Source organism: Petromyzon marinus, chromosome 17 (genome assembly GCF_048934315.1).
Source record: "Petromyzon marinus isolate PM22_M1 ecotype Great Lakes invasive population chromosome 17, UKy_Petmar_22M1.pri1.0, whole genome shotgun sequence".
NCBI lineage: Eukaryota > Metazoa > Chordata > Hyperoartia > Petromyzontiformes > Petromyzontidae > Petromyzon > Petromyzon marinus.
This window is the reverse complement of record NC_133683.1, coordinates 22,800,650-22,818,938: the sequence shown is the minus strand read 5'-3', so window position 1 is coordinate 22,818,938 and position 18,289 is coordinate 22,800,650.

The window sequence follows — 18,289 nt, the reverse complement described above, 5'->3', positions numbered from 1 at the left end:
ATCAGACTTACGCGCACCGAACTAGATCAGTTAGACAAGACACTCTACAAATCACACTTATCATTGACGGCAACAATGTCCACATCGGATTGGGAACATGTAGATAATATGACTGCCTCTTCAGCTGCCACTGTCGACCAAATGTAGGGACAATTTGATTTCCAAAATTAAACCGCCTCTCCAACAAGAAATCGGACTCACACACCGAAAAGCTAGACGTTAACAAAGTCGTAATTAATCGCAGTAACAGTTCTATTTCTGATGGTCTGAAAGCCGTTTTAGCTAAAGGGCTAAACTGTGCAGTCACACCTAAACACATACCAGTTAATGATATCATTGCCCATGTCGACGTGGCACTCAAGGGCCTGGGTCACATCGCTGCAGACGTAGCAAGATCTGAAATCGCTGCAACCCTCAAAAACGCTAAGATGCCAGCTAGCAACATCAGCAAAGATGAGCGCATTGAATTATCTCAATTAAAAAAGAGGGATGACATTGTCATCCTCTCAGCCAACAAGGGCAATGCCACTGTCATCATGGACAAAATAGAATATAACAACAAAATTCAGGAACTATTCAACGATGGCAGCTATATAAAAATAAGAAGAAACCCCACCAACAGCCTCATTACTAAAACCAACAAAATCATATCTAATTAAACAGCATTAATTGATCAAACCAAACAGTTCTTGTGTAAAACCTTCTGCAGCCAGGCCACCAAGATTATATGGCCTCCCAAAGATACACAAAGAAGATATACCCCTTCGTCCCATCGTCTCTACTATCAACTCCCCCACCTACAAACTGGCTCGTTTTCTGTCTGAAATCCTGCGGCCTTTTACTGGAAAAACCACCTTTGTGGTACTAAACTCTACTCACCTGGTATCGACAATCAAGGGTATTTCCCTGTCCTCAGACGACCTACTTGTCAGTTTTGATGTGGTTTCCTCAATCACCAACGTTCCTGTACCTGACACCATCGCAATCATTGAAGACTTGGTTCATCAAGGACTGCATACTGATGTACCCCCCCTGGTGAGACACTACTTAACTAACACATACTTCACCTGGAATGGAACTTTCTACAAACAAACTGAGGGGACCCCAATGGGCTCCCCCCTATCTCCGATTGTAGGCAACGTTTTCATGGAGAAATTGGAGACTGACGCCATCCAGACTGCCATTCTACTCCCGACCTTATGGAAGAGGTACGTGGATGACACTTTTGTCATCTGGCCACATGGCCGGCCTGCTCTAGACCAATTCCTCGACCACATCAATTCCATACACCCAGCCATCAGATTTACCATGGAAGTCGAAAAAGGTGGCAAGCTACCCTTTTTGGATGTCCTAATTAAAAGGAGACCTGATGGTTCAATGAGCCACTCTGTCTACAGGAAAGCTACCAATACGGATGCTTACTTAAAACCGGATTCCCACCACCATCCATCCCAGAAAATTCCCTCATCAAGACTCTATACCATAGAGCTCAATGCATTTCCGACCAGGAACACATTTCCAGTGAACTCAAGCACGTACACCAAGCTCTCAAAGCTAATGGTTACTCCGACTACACAATCCGCAAAGCCATCACTCCAGCCATGAAGAAGGATCCTCTTGAGGAGCCATTCAAAACCATCACCTTGCCCTACATTGCGGGGGTCACAAAAACGTTCTCCAAAATCCTGAATAAACACAAGATCCAGATCCGATTCAACATAGTACATAAAATCCGTGATCTGGTTCATTCTGTAAAAGATGTGGTTCCAGACATACAGTACCCGGGCGTCTACAAACTAAGTTGCCTCTGTGGTAGCAGCTACATTGAAGAAACCAAACGACATATCTCGGACCGCATCCGTGAACATAAAGCAGACTTGAAACACGGTAGGACGAACACCTCAGCCATGGCAGATCACTGTTTAAATTCAGTGGGCTCACATGTCATTGACTTCTCCAAGATGGAGGTTCTCTGCAAGCCATCCGGCTACCATGAGAGATTCGTTCATGAGGCCATCCACATATACAAACAGAGACAATTTCAAGCGAGAAGATGGATTCTGGCTTAGTAACCATTGGAAAGACGTTATAAACCATTTCGGTTCTTGATTGATTGTATTTTACGGTGACTTTCAGTCCATTCGCTGGCACTGCCTCTTAGTACCTTTCACACGACGGTTAATGGTATGGTTTATAGCATGTTGTATAATAACAAATAGCATAACAGTATAATGTTTAACATAATTCATAAGGCAATATATAGTATCGTAATTGTATAGTGAATATACAGCAGTGTGGTATACAGTAGGGTTGGTAGAATAATACATAGTGTAATATTACAAGTCAAATATTTTATAGTCTAAAGATAGGGTAGTGTAAAGTAACGCATTGTATAATTCAAGGGTGGGGTTTGTCTATGGCAGTGTATATTACGGTGTATAGTCGTGTAATGTAGAAACAAGTTTAGTTGGAGACATATCAATATAATGCATAATGTTAGAGCTTACATTGGGCTGTGTATACGATATTATACAATGTAGTTTAGATTGGAAGGTATAATATTGTAATGTATAGTCGTCTAGTTTATAACATAGTTGTAACGCAACACAGGACAGAGCAGCGCATCGTGGTTGTGTCCCCCCCCCCCCCCCCTCCTCCGTTCCGAGCATAGATGGACTCGTCCGTCTGAACAAAGCTCGTCGCTTTCCGTGGTGCTAACGTTGAAGAGAAAAAACCGCCACCATTTTTTCGACATAGAATTGTAATGTATAACATCTTATTGTTAGTAGCTCAGCTGATTGGAGAGTATATTGAGTTTATTGAAAACATTGATGTAGTTTATATTTTAGTTTTTTTATCAGTTTACTATATGGTATTCATTATATAGTGTAGTGTATACCCAGTTACTTTATGTTAATAGCTCAACTTATTGAAGAATATATTGAGTACATTTATGATATTGATGTAGTTTATACTTAATTCTTTCACATCGGCTTATTGTATGATAGTTGGGTAGTTGCAGTTCTTTAGCGTCAATATACTAAATGCCTCTGTTGATATGTAAACTTTAACATATCTCCTTCCGTGACCAGTTACATGCTAATCCTTCACATTAACAGCATGCTAATCTCCCAGTTAATTTCTGACTTTAACACACTGCTAATCCAACACTTTAACACAGCTATTTAAATGCTAAATTCTTCTGTTGATATGTAAACTCCTTTGTCAAGGCGCTGTGCTCCTCCCACCCAGCTTAAAAGACGCTGCCAAGTTTAGCAGTGTTCATTGAAGCGTTGTCGTCCCGACAGTTCTGTTCCTTCACCTGAAGAAGGCTACTTGTGTTGTGGCCGAAACGTCGTGAGAATTTTATTTTATTAAGTTTTATTTTTATTATTTTATTTCCATTCTACGTGACTTTACCGAAAGAACCAAGAAGATATAAATGTGTCGTTAAACCTGCCACCACCCGATCCAGCTAATTAGCAAGGTTTCTCACTAAACCAAACATGCCAATGGGTTACTAGTTCAGCACACCGGTGTGTTGGAGAATAAACCCACGACATTTACAATTCGAGTACGACGTTTCGACAGTAATTATAACTACCATCATCCAACACACCGGTGTGCTGAACTAGTAACGAATTAGCATGTTTTGTTTACGTGGCAAAACCTTACTAATTAGCTGGATCAGGTGGTGGCGGGTTTACCGACACATTTATATCTACACGCTCTAACCCAGACACTTCTATTATGGACTCCATCATGCTGTCAAACCCAATGGTTTGAAATGTGTGGTGGCACTCACTCACACTGATATCGACAAAAGTGACTCCCCCTCTGAAAATTAGTGAAGAGCACTGGTCTGGAGAATGGGCAGCAACAGCTGCACACAGCAGCCGCCGATAGCGTAAGCCGGGCGAAAATTAGAGGCAGATGAGACACACGCGTGGGGAGCGGTGGTGTCATGATGAGCATGCTGCGCTATGATTCCAACGACCCGATCTTTATTGTCGCTCACTGCCACCAACAACGTGTGATAATTATCTGAATCGGTGCTGATGTTGACTCAGCATCAAATGGATACCTGGTACAATGTGTAAACATCACCACTGGGGAGACAAAGGCAGCCGGGTGTGATGATGGCCACCCACCGCCTCGTGTATCGTACTGGCTTTCAAAGGTGCTCGCTAACAACACTTGCCCCAAAAAGGCAAGACAGGAATAATTGCTTCTTTGTGGACTCGTGCTGTCTGCTGGTAACACTGCGCTCCCAGCACTGTCTTATGATGATATATTAACTGCCTCGCCTGGTATACAGGAGGTCGTGGGTTTGATCCCAACCCTGACATCTGTATATTTAGAGTTTGCATGATCTCTCCGTGGTCGCTTGGATTTTTCTTCAGGTCCTGCGGTTATTCGCTCTACATTTGGAAACACGCGTTTACAGTATTTAGTTGCTATACATTTTCACGTGACAAGCCACTTTGTTGAGCTATCATTTGTGGCCAGGTCGCTTCTGAAAAAGAGCTATATAGCTCAGTGGGCCTTAACTGGTAAAATTAAAATAATTTCGTTTTTTAATAGTTTTTACTTCCTTTGCTTGATGTGACGGCAGGTGTACTTTATGATGCGTTGCCTCCTCCATTTTTCCCATCACTTCCTTCTCAATTCGCCACGTTGTGTTGCTGTATAGACCTGCAGTTACCCAGCATTCCTCCACCCATTCTCGCCATATTTTCAGATTCATAAAAAAAATGAAATCCAGATGATCCCAAATCAAAAAATCAGGACTACATCTGCTACTCGCAATCCTTTGTCAGGAGGGCCCTACGCTGAGATGTGAGACCAATGCCATTCATTCACGGAGTATGTTTGGGAGGAATCCGGCACACCCTGAGAAATCCTCCCACACATTCAAGGGAGTAAACACTCGGCACTGCCATCACCCGATCACCTTGCAACCCTGCACCTGCAACACCTTGGCAAGCCATTGTGGCTACCCATCAAAGCTACTGCATTAACAAGGACGGCTCAAACCTACACTGGCTTCTGAGGACACTTTCTTCGCCCTATGTGAACGCAGGCGCAAGTCCATGCGTTTTCATGATGCACCTTTCCTTCGGTGGAGGTCAAGTTGTCGGTTGTAGATTAAAAGACGAGAGTGATGATCACGATCGTGACATATTCCCTTATTTGACCGAGAAACTAAAGTCCTGAATTTTTCCACGGAGGTTAGAGGTCACTGTAATGTTTTTTTACAAAACTGCCGTGAGAAATATTTACGTAATAAAGAGGAACGTTTAAAAAGTAATAAACCATAAGTTAATACGTAGGGTTGTAAAGCACACACGTAAAATTGTGATTATTTGGTAATTACTTAAAAGTTGTTGCTGTACACATATGTCTATAATTATATCTTCCAAAGAAAAGCTACTGAAATCGAAATAATCCACACTTATAAATGAATACGCTCGCTAAAATCCATTAAAACTAAATAAATAATATACATAAACCATAACCACTGTCATTAATATTAATGGCACGTATGCATATTTATGGATATCATACATTAGCAATGCATTAGAACCTTACAAAATATGATTGACTAATCTTTGCCTAATGCGTCAATTTTAATTCTGCTGTAACGCGTGGGTTGAGGTGTTCATGAAAAAAAAGTCCCCGTCAACTTGAAGTAAAGAGCTTCATTATTTTGCATCCCTCAGAGAATAATAACACTTGCTCTTGTCAGCTGTTTGATTTGCTTCCTTTGTTCAGAATGCAGTATATTATTAAGAAAATAATCATACAAAACCTCAACGTAAGGAATAGAAAATATCTCTTACAAATGTCCTCCTAAAATTCAATCATGAGAAATCGGCATTCAAATTGTCAACTAAGCCAGCAATCTAAGCCACATTACAACCCAAGCTGTTGCACTAATGGGAAAGCGGAACGCAGAGGAGACACGCACACAGCAAGATGTGGTCACATTTGGAGATGCACACATGGTACGAAATTATGCAACAGTGTAGCTCAATTCTCCAAACACACAAAACACAACCGCAATTAACTCGTAATTATATACAAATGTCAAATACACTTTAGTGTCGAATCAGATCTCAAGTGGATTTTTTGGAACGAAACGGTGAATGAGTATTAAGTAGTTTCCTTTGTTATTTTTAGCCATTCGTAATACAGTACTTGAAAGCAAAAGCTGTTCCAGAATCCATTTGAGAAGCCAAATATTCTGTTTACACATTTCCATGGGACTTGCATTACAATATAACAGGGCACGGACTAACAAACATTATTTTAGCTGTCAAACCGCTCTTGAGTTCGCTGCGTGTTCTGAAGGTCTCATGCCCTCTCTTTGAACTTCAAAGTCAAGAAGCCATGCTCTGTGTGCTCACCATAGTACAATTTACATGTAGGCATCGTAACAATAGGAATAAAAAAAATTCCATTATGAAACCCGAGAAAGCCTCAATGAGGCTCAAAACTATTTTCCAGGAGGACCTCGCATGGGGATGTTGACATGAATGAGAGAACCGGAGTACCCGAAGAAAATGCACTAATTATGTGAGGCGGTAATACTCAGCACTGCCATCTCCCCGCCGCCTCGTGGCCCCACACATACTTGGCAAAAAAAAGTCATAGATCTGCGATTCAATCAATAAAAGTTTTTTTTGATTCGCCAACTCGAGTAGCCGGATCTGTTGTGCAGCACCCTGACGGCTCCGCACGCACACACACAGACACACGCACACACACGCACGCACACACGCACACACACACACGCACACGCACGCACGCACACACACGCACACGCACGCACGCACACGCGCACGCACGCACGCACACACGCACACACACAACAACAACCGCCATTCGCCACTAAGTGGCGGTGACGTCACCACGACGCTTGTGCCAGGCTATGTGCACCGTGAGGCCACGTGAAGTGTGGAACGCCCGCTGGCAGGAGGTCACTGGGCAGAGCCAGGTGCCACGGGTCGACTGACTGAGATGACTGGCTGATGCACCACCTGTGCCCCCTACTGTGCCAACCTGCTGTGCTTTAGCCACCCGGCGCTCCGCTCGTTGTTCTGAGCGTCGCTCCTCCGCCCTCCGTTGTTGTTGGAGGGCGACTACCTCCAACTGCCCAGTAGCGTCCTTCACGAGCCTCCTCTACAGAGGCCGATCTTGACACCGCTGGTACCAGTCATCGGCAAGTCCACTCAGCTCCACGTCCTCCTGTACCACATCACTCCATCTCTTCTCTAGCCCGTGCCGCGCCCGTTTAGCCCCCTCGATCCGGCCGAACAAAAGCTATTTCGGCATGCGGTGGCTGGGCATGCGAGCTACATGACCCAGCCAACCCGCTGGAGGAGCTCACCGATGGGACCTTGCCCAGATCTTTCAAGGATTTGTGAGCTCCTCACACAATCCAGTCTGGTTAATCCCAGGATGGATCGTAGGCAGGCCAGCCTACATGTTTCTAACCGGCGAAGATGTTCCATTAGGGGGGTCCACGTTTCGCAAGCGTAGAGAAGGGAGGGAATGACCCTGGCCGAGAAAACCTTAAGCTTAGTGCGGAGCGACAGACCAGGTAGCTTCCACACAGCGTTACGCAACCGATGGAAAGATATTGCCGCTCGACTGATTCGGAGTGAGACCTCTGCTGTTAAACTGGAGCCGGTCATAAGCACACTGCCGAGGTATGGGAAACTCTCCACTCTCTCCACAACTGCCCCATCACCGATTGGGAGTTGTGGGGGTGGAGTGTCCGATGGTACAAAATACCCAGGCAGGTGCTTAGTTTTGGTGGGGCTGATGGTAAGGCCCCATCTCCTAGTGGCACGCTCCAGTCTCAACAGAAGCGTCTCCAACTCCTCCTCTGAATGAGCAGCTATTACCAAATCAATGGCATACATAACGTGGTTGAGCAATAGGGAGCCATCCCTTGACCGCACCCGGGCATCGATCAGCCTCCCATTATATCTGTACCATATGGAGATTCTCCCGGTACATCTATTGAAGGCTTCACGAACTACGTGGTCAAAATAGATGTTAAATAATGTGGGAGCCAGAGGACATCCCTGTCGCACCCCAAGGTGTACAGGGAATGGCTCGGACTCCCGGCCACGTAGTTTTACCCGGGCCCGCTCACCATCATGAAGGTCCTTAATGATCGTGAGCAGAGGGTCAGATACTCCAAAAGCACGAAGAACAACCCAGAGCCCAGGCCTACTGATGGTATCATAGGCCTTGACCAGGTCAATAAAGCAAAGATGTAGGTCTTGCTGGAATTCCCTACACCTCTGCTGTAGCAGACGGACAGAAAATATGGCATCTGTGCAGGACCGCCCTTTCCTGAAACCGCATTGGGGCTCCGCAAGCCTCTTTTCAGCGTGCCTGGCAAGGCGATGTTTAATAATCCTTGCCAGGACCTTTCCCGGCACACTGAGGAGTGAGATGCCCCTGTAGTTGTTACAGTCTGTGCGGTCCCCCTTCTTAAAGAGGGGAACCACCAGGGCATCCTTCCAATCCTGCGGAACCCATCCAGTGGTCCAGACTGTTGTTATGATGTCATATAGGGCAGTCTGTGCACAAACGCCACCCTCCCTCAGCATTTCGCTTGGAAGATCATCTCTGCCCGCTGCCTTTCCTGGTCTCAGACTCCGGATCGCCTTCAGTACTTCCTCAACAGATGACACTTCAGCCAGCCACTCACAGGGGGTGACATCTTCCAATATTTGAGGCATAGCAGCCTCAGCTGGGTCATCCTCACTTTGTGCCACGATGTTTTCCTGGCTGAGGGATTTTCCCTCCCACAGGACCTCACAGAAATGCTCAGCAAATCTGCAAACCTGTTCCTGGTGGTCGGAGATTGGATCACCGTTTTTCCCTTAACGATGGTAATAGGTGTGGCGCTGCAGGTTACTTTTTTGATGGCGTTAAATGGAGATTTGTGATCGTGGGCCACTGAGGCAGACTCCATCTCCTCAGCAACCCGCGACCACCACTCATCCTTGCAGCGCCTCACGGCTCTCCGAACCTCCAAGCGAAGGCTGCGGTAAGCCTTCTCATTCTCTGACGTGGGATTCTGTAGCCGATGACAGTGGGCCTGTCGCTTTTTCTCAACCATCCTGAACACCTCCTCTGTCAGCCAGGGTCTCCGGGGAGGTCTGTACCACGTACCCAAAGCAGCAATTGCGACTGCATGAGTCACAGTTCTAAACCTCGCCCATTTACCCTCGACATCAGGAGGAGTGGGGGACGATGCCAACCCCAGCCGCAGGCGATGATGAAATTCTCACTTGCAACTTTCATCAGATAACTGAGACCAGGCCACTTTTGGTTGGAATGGGGTCCTGGGTGTACACCCACCAACGGAGCGGAAAAATGGCAGGCGCATCTTACAGATGAAAAGTCGATGGTCAGAGGGCAGATCAGCTCCACGGTAGGTCCTGGTGTCAAAGACTTGGGCTCGCATCCACTGGTCCATCACTATGATGTCCAGCAGATGTTCTTGTTTGGACCCGGCATGCATCCATGATGTTGTGTGGATGCGCTGATGCCGGAACAGCGTTTTGGTAATTACAAGCCCATGGGCTGCACAAAAATCTAGCAGCCTCCTACCGTTGTTATTGAGCTGATCCGGCCCATGCCCTCCAATCACTCCAGACCAGGTGCCAGCATCATGACCAACTCGGGCATTGAAGTCACCCAACAAGATGACTCTATCCCGAGGGGCCACTTTAGCCAGCACCTGTGACAGGAGGTCACAGAAGGCATCTGACTCATTGGCTTTGCCTGCATCCCTCCATGGATGTTCGTCTACGGTGGGGGCATAAGTAACCACGACCACCAATCCTCGCCTCCGATTGATGGGAAGGCGAGCCCAAAGTAGCCTGGGGCTTACAGCTTCCCACACCTCACCGCACACACACACACACACGCACACACACAAAGATAAAAGACAAAGATCCCCCATATAGCCTTAATAGACTGTAGGGGCAAGTGCTGTTAGCGAGCACCTATGAAGGTCGGAACGGTACACGAGGGGGTGGGTGGCCAGCACCACGCCCGACCGCCTTTGTCTCCCTAGTGGCAATGTTTACACACCGCACCATGTACTCATTTGAGGCTGAGTCGACCTAGGGGAGGCCCGGGACCGGTTCAGATAATCGTCACTGGTGTTGACCGTGAGCGAGAATCGAACCCGGGTCGCCAGGTTCATAGCGCAGCGCACTAACCGCTACACTAACGCTCCCCGCACACACGCACACACACACCACACGCACACACGCACGCACACACACATACGCAGACACGCACGCACACACACACGCACGCACACAGCACGCACACACGCACGCACACACACACAACCACGATATCAATCAATTACCCACAAAGAAAAACACCCCGGAGTTGAAAGAGTTTACCTAGAGGCAAAACATACCATGGCGTGAAGATCCTCTCATATACAGATAGGATGTGAGCTAAGGTAATCAATGAAACATCAGAGTAACAGCGTTGCTCAGCAAGTTGATAAAAAAATCATTGAAAAATAGGACAAAACATTCTGGGCAACTACTTAAGGAACCATCACTCCGTGTTAAATCGTGCACACCGCATTAGAAATTTAGACATTTTAAGAATGTCATGGTTTATAATTAAAAATGTAACTGCTTTGTCCATGGGTGAGTTGATAAGATTGCCATGGCGGCGCCAGAGGGAGGAGGCAGGGAACTCGTTGTGTCTCCCTGCAGCTCCATGTCGCTGGCAGAAGCGGCACATGGAGTTGACAGCTACGAGACATGATCACATTTTGGGTGGCTTGCCAATCCACCTGAACAACTTTCCGTCAGTGTCGCAGAGTGTGGAGCTGGTGATATCAAGGGTGCTTTTCATTGCTTTGTTCTCTCTCACACACTATCTCTCTCTCTCCTCCGCGGAAGCGCAAACGTAGAGCAAGCGCAACGCTGTTGTTCCTGAGCATACATTTCACTCTCTTCTGGATGGCAGATGTAGTGACATAGAATGGATCACTACGGCGCGTAGCGCTAGGTACAGTTTGTTGCACACTCGAAATGAAGGACGTGGGCAGGTACTCCAAATCGAGGGCAAACACAATTATTGTGGTTAATCTGTAAGATGCAACAGCACGTGCGTCACGCAGCAATCCTCAACCGAGGCGCCATTAACCATGTGACTGGTGTAAAAGTGCGGTTATGCAATAACCTTGTCAGCCCCCTACAGGCCCAACTCCGTTATCGCATGCTGGTGTACACACATGCATTGATGTACTGCAGAGCACATCAGGACTTTCACAGAACCACACTTTACTCCCTTGCTGCACAAGGAAATAATTAAAAGAGTGGTCTATTCCTAATGTGCCACACTCTCCCCCACAGAATGAGTGTCGTCTCGACACTCCATTTTTCCCCTTGCAAACATTTTGCAGTCTTTTTCCTTAAACTGGTCATGAAAGGAGTTTATGAAATCGTGAAAACAATTCCTCTAGGGATCATATTCCTTCCAAGATAGCGCCACTCCACGAGCTCTCTATTTTGGGTGGGCTCCAACTCTTTGTGCACGAAGAGGCAGAAGCCCAAGCATTGTATGATGCTTTTGGAGTTATTAGACACTCTGGTATTATTAAACCATGCTTCACATTTTACTGACCAGAAATGGTTAGGATTCTTTTCCCAATACCTGTCAAGATAAAATCCTTTACAGCTTGTCAATGCCCTGTGGAATGTAGCTCTTAGGTACTTACTTATCGGCCTACCAACATACTTTAAACCTTTTCCTCACCATTTTTTTCATCTTAGGCATTAACCCCTTCTTAACATATTAAACACAACACTAACAAAAAAACATCTTAAACAACTAACAACCATATGACCACAGCTTATATCTTGTCTTGATCACCCATGTTGAAGGCCTTCTTCTTCACCGCCAGCGCCGTCGTCAGCGGTAACTTGACGATGGCGTAGTGGTCCATCTTGTTGCGCGTAGGCGCGCTCCTGCCCGGGTACTTGGGTCACAGCTCCAGCCACAGCATGAGGCCTGCGGAAGGTGGGGGCCGTGTGCACCTTGCGGTGGCGCACCGCGTGGCAACGCGCTCTGCTTGGCCTTCAGGGCCTTGGCCATCGCCTCGCCCTTGGGCTGCGCCTCGGCCCCGCGGGCCTCGCTGCCTCCCTCGGGATGCCCCTTGCCTTTGGCCCCCTCGGGCTTGGCCGGAGCCGCGGCCGCTGCTTCCTGAAGGAGCTTGGGCACCATGATGTGAAGACCGTTCAGAACCTTGCACGACGGAGCTGGCGGTGAAGAGACGGACCAATTGCTTGGTCCGTCTCGTTGGAAGAGTTGACCTTCGTAAGTGGTCTCTGGGAAACTCTCCTGCCAGGCTCGCCAAAATATGTTGCTCACTCGAAATGAAGGACGTGGGCAGGTTCTCCAAATCGAGGGCAAACACATGTATTGTGAAGGGAAAGAACCAAGAATATGAATCCCTGCAGTCACGAAAGCTTTAAATCAAAACATTTATTGTGATTAATCTGTAAGATGCAACAGCACGTGCGTCACACAATCCTCAACCGAGTCGCCATTAACCATGTGACTGGTGTGCAAGTGCAGTTATTCAATGACCCTGCCAGCCACCTACAGGCCCAACTCCGTTATCGCATGCTGGTGTACACACATGCATTGATGTACTGCACAGCACATCAGGACTTTCACAGAACCACACTTCGTAGACTCCCTTGCTGCACAAGGAAATAATTAAAAGAGTGGTCCATTCGTAATGTGCCACACTTAGCAGCAAAGAGTGTCCTCTATATAAGCACTGGTACACATTACACGCAGGTTTACATAGCCAATACTAATTCATAACTTTAATAAGCAACTTTAAGGCACAGCCTTAATTAAAAGTCAGCATCTTCATCTCAGCTTAAAAAAGAACCAATTTACTCTTCTTCTTTGGTTCTTTCGGTAAAGTCACGTAGAATGAGAATAAAATAATAAATTGATAAAATAAAATAACACAATAATATTCTCACGACGTTTCGGCCACAACACAAGCGGCCTTCATCAGGTGAAGGGAGCGAGACTGTCTGGTAGGACAGCGCTGGAGTGAGAGAGCCACGTTCAGATCACGGCTTTTAAGCTCTCTCACTCCAGCGTTGTCCTACCAGACAGTCTCGCTCCCTTCACCTGATGAAGGCCGCTTGTGTTGTGGCCGAAACGTCGTGAGAATATTATTGTGTTATTTTATTTTATCAATTTATTATTTTATTCTCATTCTACGTGACTTTACCGAAAGAACCAAAGAAGATGAATCATTGCAGTCACGAAAGCTTTAAATCAAAATTCAATTTACTCTTCTTGGTTCTTTCGGTAAAGTCACGTAGAATGGGAATAAAATAATAAAAATGATAAAAATAATAACAGAATAAAATTAGTGACTTTAATAACAGAATTTTATTCTGTTATTATTATTTTTATTATTGTATTCCCATTCTACGTGACTTTACCAAAAGAACCCAGAAGATGAATCCCTGCAGTCACAAAAGCTTTAAATCGAAATTTAACCAATTTACTCTCAAGTAATTTAAATTTTGTTTCAGATTTGTTTTTATTTTTTCAGGAAGTTCCTTCATTGGGATGTTTGGCTAAGTCTATGAACTCATATTTTGCATGTGGGAGGAAAGCGGTGTACCCAGAGAAACCCCACTCATATGAGGGAATAACACCCAAAGCTACGCAAAGATGGATTCAATCCCCCTTGACGTTCTGCCATCTCTAAGCCAACTGGAAACTCAGTGGGCTTGTAGGTTTTTTTATCGAGTTTGAAAACCAATTTCTCTAAAAATGCTTTTTATGTTGAGTTTGCTGTCCTTCCCCCACACCTCCGATTCGCATGGTTGGCTACGTACGGTGCGAAATAAGTTCAACACACAGACGTACATAGTTTCACAAATCTGTGTGATCCAGAAACCCTCAGCCGCAATGTTCCAGATAACAGGCGAGTACCACAATGTCCATCTTAAATGGATAACACAACTGACAGGAATTGAAATGAAATTTCAAATGGAAGAGGTTTGTGTGGAATGTATAACATATGGTATGTTGTTTGTTCCACTAACTTGCTCCATGATGTCCAGCGCTCCAATGAAAGATACAACACCAGTTCCAGATTTAAGGAGAAAAATTCCAGTTGGATTTGGATAGTAAAAATATGAATGGTGCCTATATGTTCTCTCCTACATGCTGGAGAATTTAGGCACATTCACAACCAGCTCTTACCTTTACCAAGAAACTCAGCACATTCATCAACAACACTAACTTAAAAGGAAAAAAATATGTAATAGACAACGTTTCAGGCAATGGAAATTCCTCATTGGACAACATTTACTGAAATGTATGTGCTATGAGCAAGGGCCATTTCTTGAAACGTCACTTCTTATATATGTTTCCTTTTAAGGCTCACAATGTTATCGATGAATACATTGTGTGTTGTTTTGTATTTGTGCCTATGTATGACGATCAACACAGTATCAACAAATAAATAGCATACCTTCATCAGGTCACAATTAGTGGACTCATATCTGGTTGTCAGTGCATGTCATTTATCTTGAAGTGGCCAGGTAACTCCGGGACTTGGAGCGCCATTAAAATCCTGAGTTCGAATCCAGACACCACGTGACTAAACCAGGTTCTCCAGTGCCTCAGTCCAGTCGCCCAATGTCTGCACTGCACCATAAACAACATTGTAAGTTGGTATTTGTAATTGCTATGCAAGATAGATCTCTGAACGTTTCAAACAACTCGTGTTTTTTCGGCCACTATTGTTATTTCTAGTTGATGGGTTGTTTTGTGAGAGTTCAGAATGGACGTTGGAATGTATTGGCAGTACACCGATGGTTGGCGGTATAAATAAAATAGTTTTTTTTCGCAATAATTCTTTATTTTCCCGCGATTCGCAACCCCGGCCATAAAATTTTGCGGGTTGGTGCATCAAAATCAGTTCTCGTGATGTCGAATCAGTCGGAAGACGAACATTGTGGGCAGCTGAACACGAAGCTTCAGAGTCTGTTGCCATACAGCACCCGGCCTGATGACGATTGGCTGCCTCCGTGCTCCAAAAGTAGAATTCGACTCGTGCCCTAGACTTGGTCGGACGGTTCCTCGATTCATTTCCAGAATAATTTCTTGGTGGAGGTGGCATTAAAATATGATGACTCGTGGTGTCCCCACACGTTCGAATGGGACAGCAGCAGCTGCTGAATCTCAGGCAACTTCTGATGGAGAGTCGGCAACTCACTCAAGGGCAACAGCTAAATCGCCAGACTGTTTGATGAGGACCGGTGTGTTATGCTGCACCGGTATGCGGACAATACGTCCTTTGCCTCAGGACATTACAGCTATGGTACAACATGAACCAAATTGTGGGGGCCAACTTACATGAAAACAATGAGTCATCCTATCTCCTCAAGTGCTCAGAATTCACTTGTAAACCCTGTCTGTTCCAAATGCATTCATATACTAAATTGTTATTTTTTTATTCAGCCCATCAGCCCTCTGAGGTAAATAAAATAGGTATCACTTACAGGCTAGGCATCAACAGTTATCTTATGAAATTAGGACTCCTGCTATTAAACTGTGGAATATCTACCACTGGCTGAGGACCATCAATGGGTAATGATCAGTGGCCAATAATTTGAGAAAAGATGATAAAACATTTTTTACTTTGCTTCCCCTCCCCTCATTTTAAAAATATATAATTTGACAAAATTAATAGGAAACAATGCGACCTGTGTTTACCTGATAATTTCTTTACTGTACGGGACAGATAAATGCACACGAGGCACATCAGACAAATATTTGGCTGAAGACATTTTAATGTTTTTGTAAGTCTATGTATCAGGAGAAATGTTTACTCACTCTGGCATTAATTGCATTCAAGCCTACTCTTTCCCCACCACGTTGAGCGTCAACAAGAACGACAGAAAAAAGACGAACTAAAGAGCTAACATCACCAATTTTCCCAAGCCAAAATGTCAAGCTAACGAGCAGCTGATGCGCTCATTAGTAATGGAAGAAGCTGCCAAATAAGGCTGCCACAACACAGCAGTGAGATATAGAACATCTTATTATTTATAGTGCCGGGAACAGCCTGTCCGCAGATTATGAAAGTCTAAAATCTTGAGGAGTGGAGCGGTGGCACAGTGGTTAGTACATTGCACGATGAACCCGAAGACATGAGCCCCATTCCCAGCGATGGCTAACACAGAATGGCAAGTGGCATGTGGATCAGTCCTGAGCGTTCACTCACCTGCACTTGGCTAGCGTGGTGAAGTATGGTCAATCAGTTTTCATTACCAACACAGCATGGGAAGGCCTTCATCCAGCAGTATATTGACAGAGGGATGTAAATAATTTCAGTTTTTAAAATGTTTGAGGCTAGCTTTTTTAAAAAGCCAATTACAAATATTTTTTTCTCTGGGACTTAAATAATATGTATTCATAGAGAAAATGGTTTTCATCATTGCCTTCCACCTCATCTCGTCTCTGTCTTGTTAACATTCACTGATTTGCGCTCATAATGTGTACTGTTATTTTGTTTATCAGGCAGCACATCTATATGTTTACACTGGTGTTAGTTCACTGATATCTTTACACTGGTGTTAGTTTACCGATATGTTTACACTGGTGTTAGTTTACTGATATCTTTACACTGGTGTTAGTTTACTGATATCTTTACACTGGTGTTAGTTTACCGATATGTTTACACTGGTGTTAGTTTACTGATATCTTTACACTGGTGTTAGTTTACTGATATTTTTACACTTGTGTTAGTTTACTGATATCTTTACACTGGTGTTAGTTGACTGACATCTTTACACTGGTGGGTGTTAGTTTACTGATATCTATACACTGGTGTTAGTTTGCTGATATCTTTACACTGGTCTTAGTTTACCGATATGTTTACACTGGTGTTAGTTTGCTGATCTGGGCCAACAATACAGGTCTCATATACTAAGCTAAAACAAAACAAACATTGAGACATTTCAAACTTCACTGGGCGCTTTCGTGACTGCAGGAATTACTCTTTGGTTCTTTCGGTAAAGTCAAGTAGAAATAGAAAATAATAGAATAAATAATAGTATACACCGTTTCGATTGCAACACAATCAATCATCATCAGGTACAAATGAAAGAGAAAAAACCTAGTAAACGTAGAAGTATAATGCAATACAGCACAGATTGAGACAGTTATATAATAATCAGATTTAGACATACTTAGGGCTCAATTTCAGCCGGAACCATCAAGAATGCTGTTATGGGAAAAATGTTGGCACGTCACATTCATCTCACCTAATGTTGTCCTCGTGATAATGCAGCGGCATGCATATACAGGGTGTAATAACGTATGGATATCATGACGTCCCTTGTACTCGAGTGGTAGTGCCTTACACCTATAAGCCCTACTTCAAGCCAGCCCAGCAGCGTTCTGGAAAATATCAAGTGAGAAGTTAAACCCTAAACTTAAGCGTTATGATTACATATAGGCCCTGATATTTCTCTTACCTGTTTTGGTCACCTAGGAATCATGCAAAAATATATATCTTTGGTAAAGTGCATCGTAGGCATATTACGTAGGACACGGACGGTATCTCAATGTTGTCCTCTTTAACATTTCAATATTGCTGCAGGCTCAGCAAATTGGTAATAAAGTGTGTGTCCCGATTTCCGGCAAACCCACATCATGCGTCATCCTGCCCCTCCAAATGTAACCTTTAAAAACCCGCACATGTCAGTGCTGCACTCTATACTAATGGGGTAGAGACCAAACAAATGTAAACAAATGTAAACAAATGTACATATAAGCAAGAAAGGCACACAAACAACGTCAATTATCAATAATAGAGGGGTTTTTGGGTGAGATCCCGTAAATATATAAATGTGTCGTTAAAACCCGCCACCACCCGACACATTTATATATTTACGCGATCTAGCCCAAAAAAACTACTATTATGGATGATATTGGTCGCGAAAGCCTACATGTTAAAAAGGTCAATTATATAATTATATAAGTATTTGCTCTTTCTTTCATTGCGATCAAGCAAACACTTTGAGGACCACGGCTCTATGGAATTGCACGAGTTTAATATTTTATGCACAGATTAATATGTGAAGCATTGGAACGGATTCCGGGATATATTAACTGGTGCAGAGATGAATGGGTGATAACCAAAGATTATGAGTGATGGTGATACATG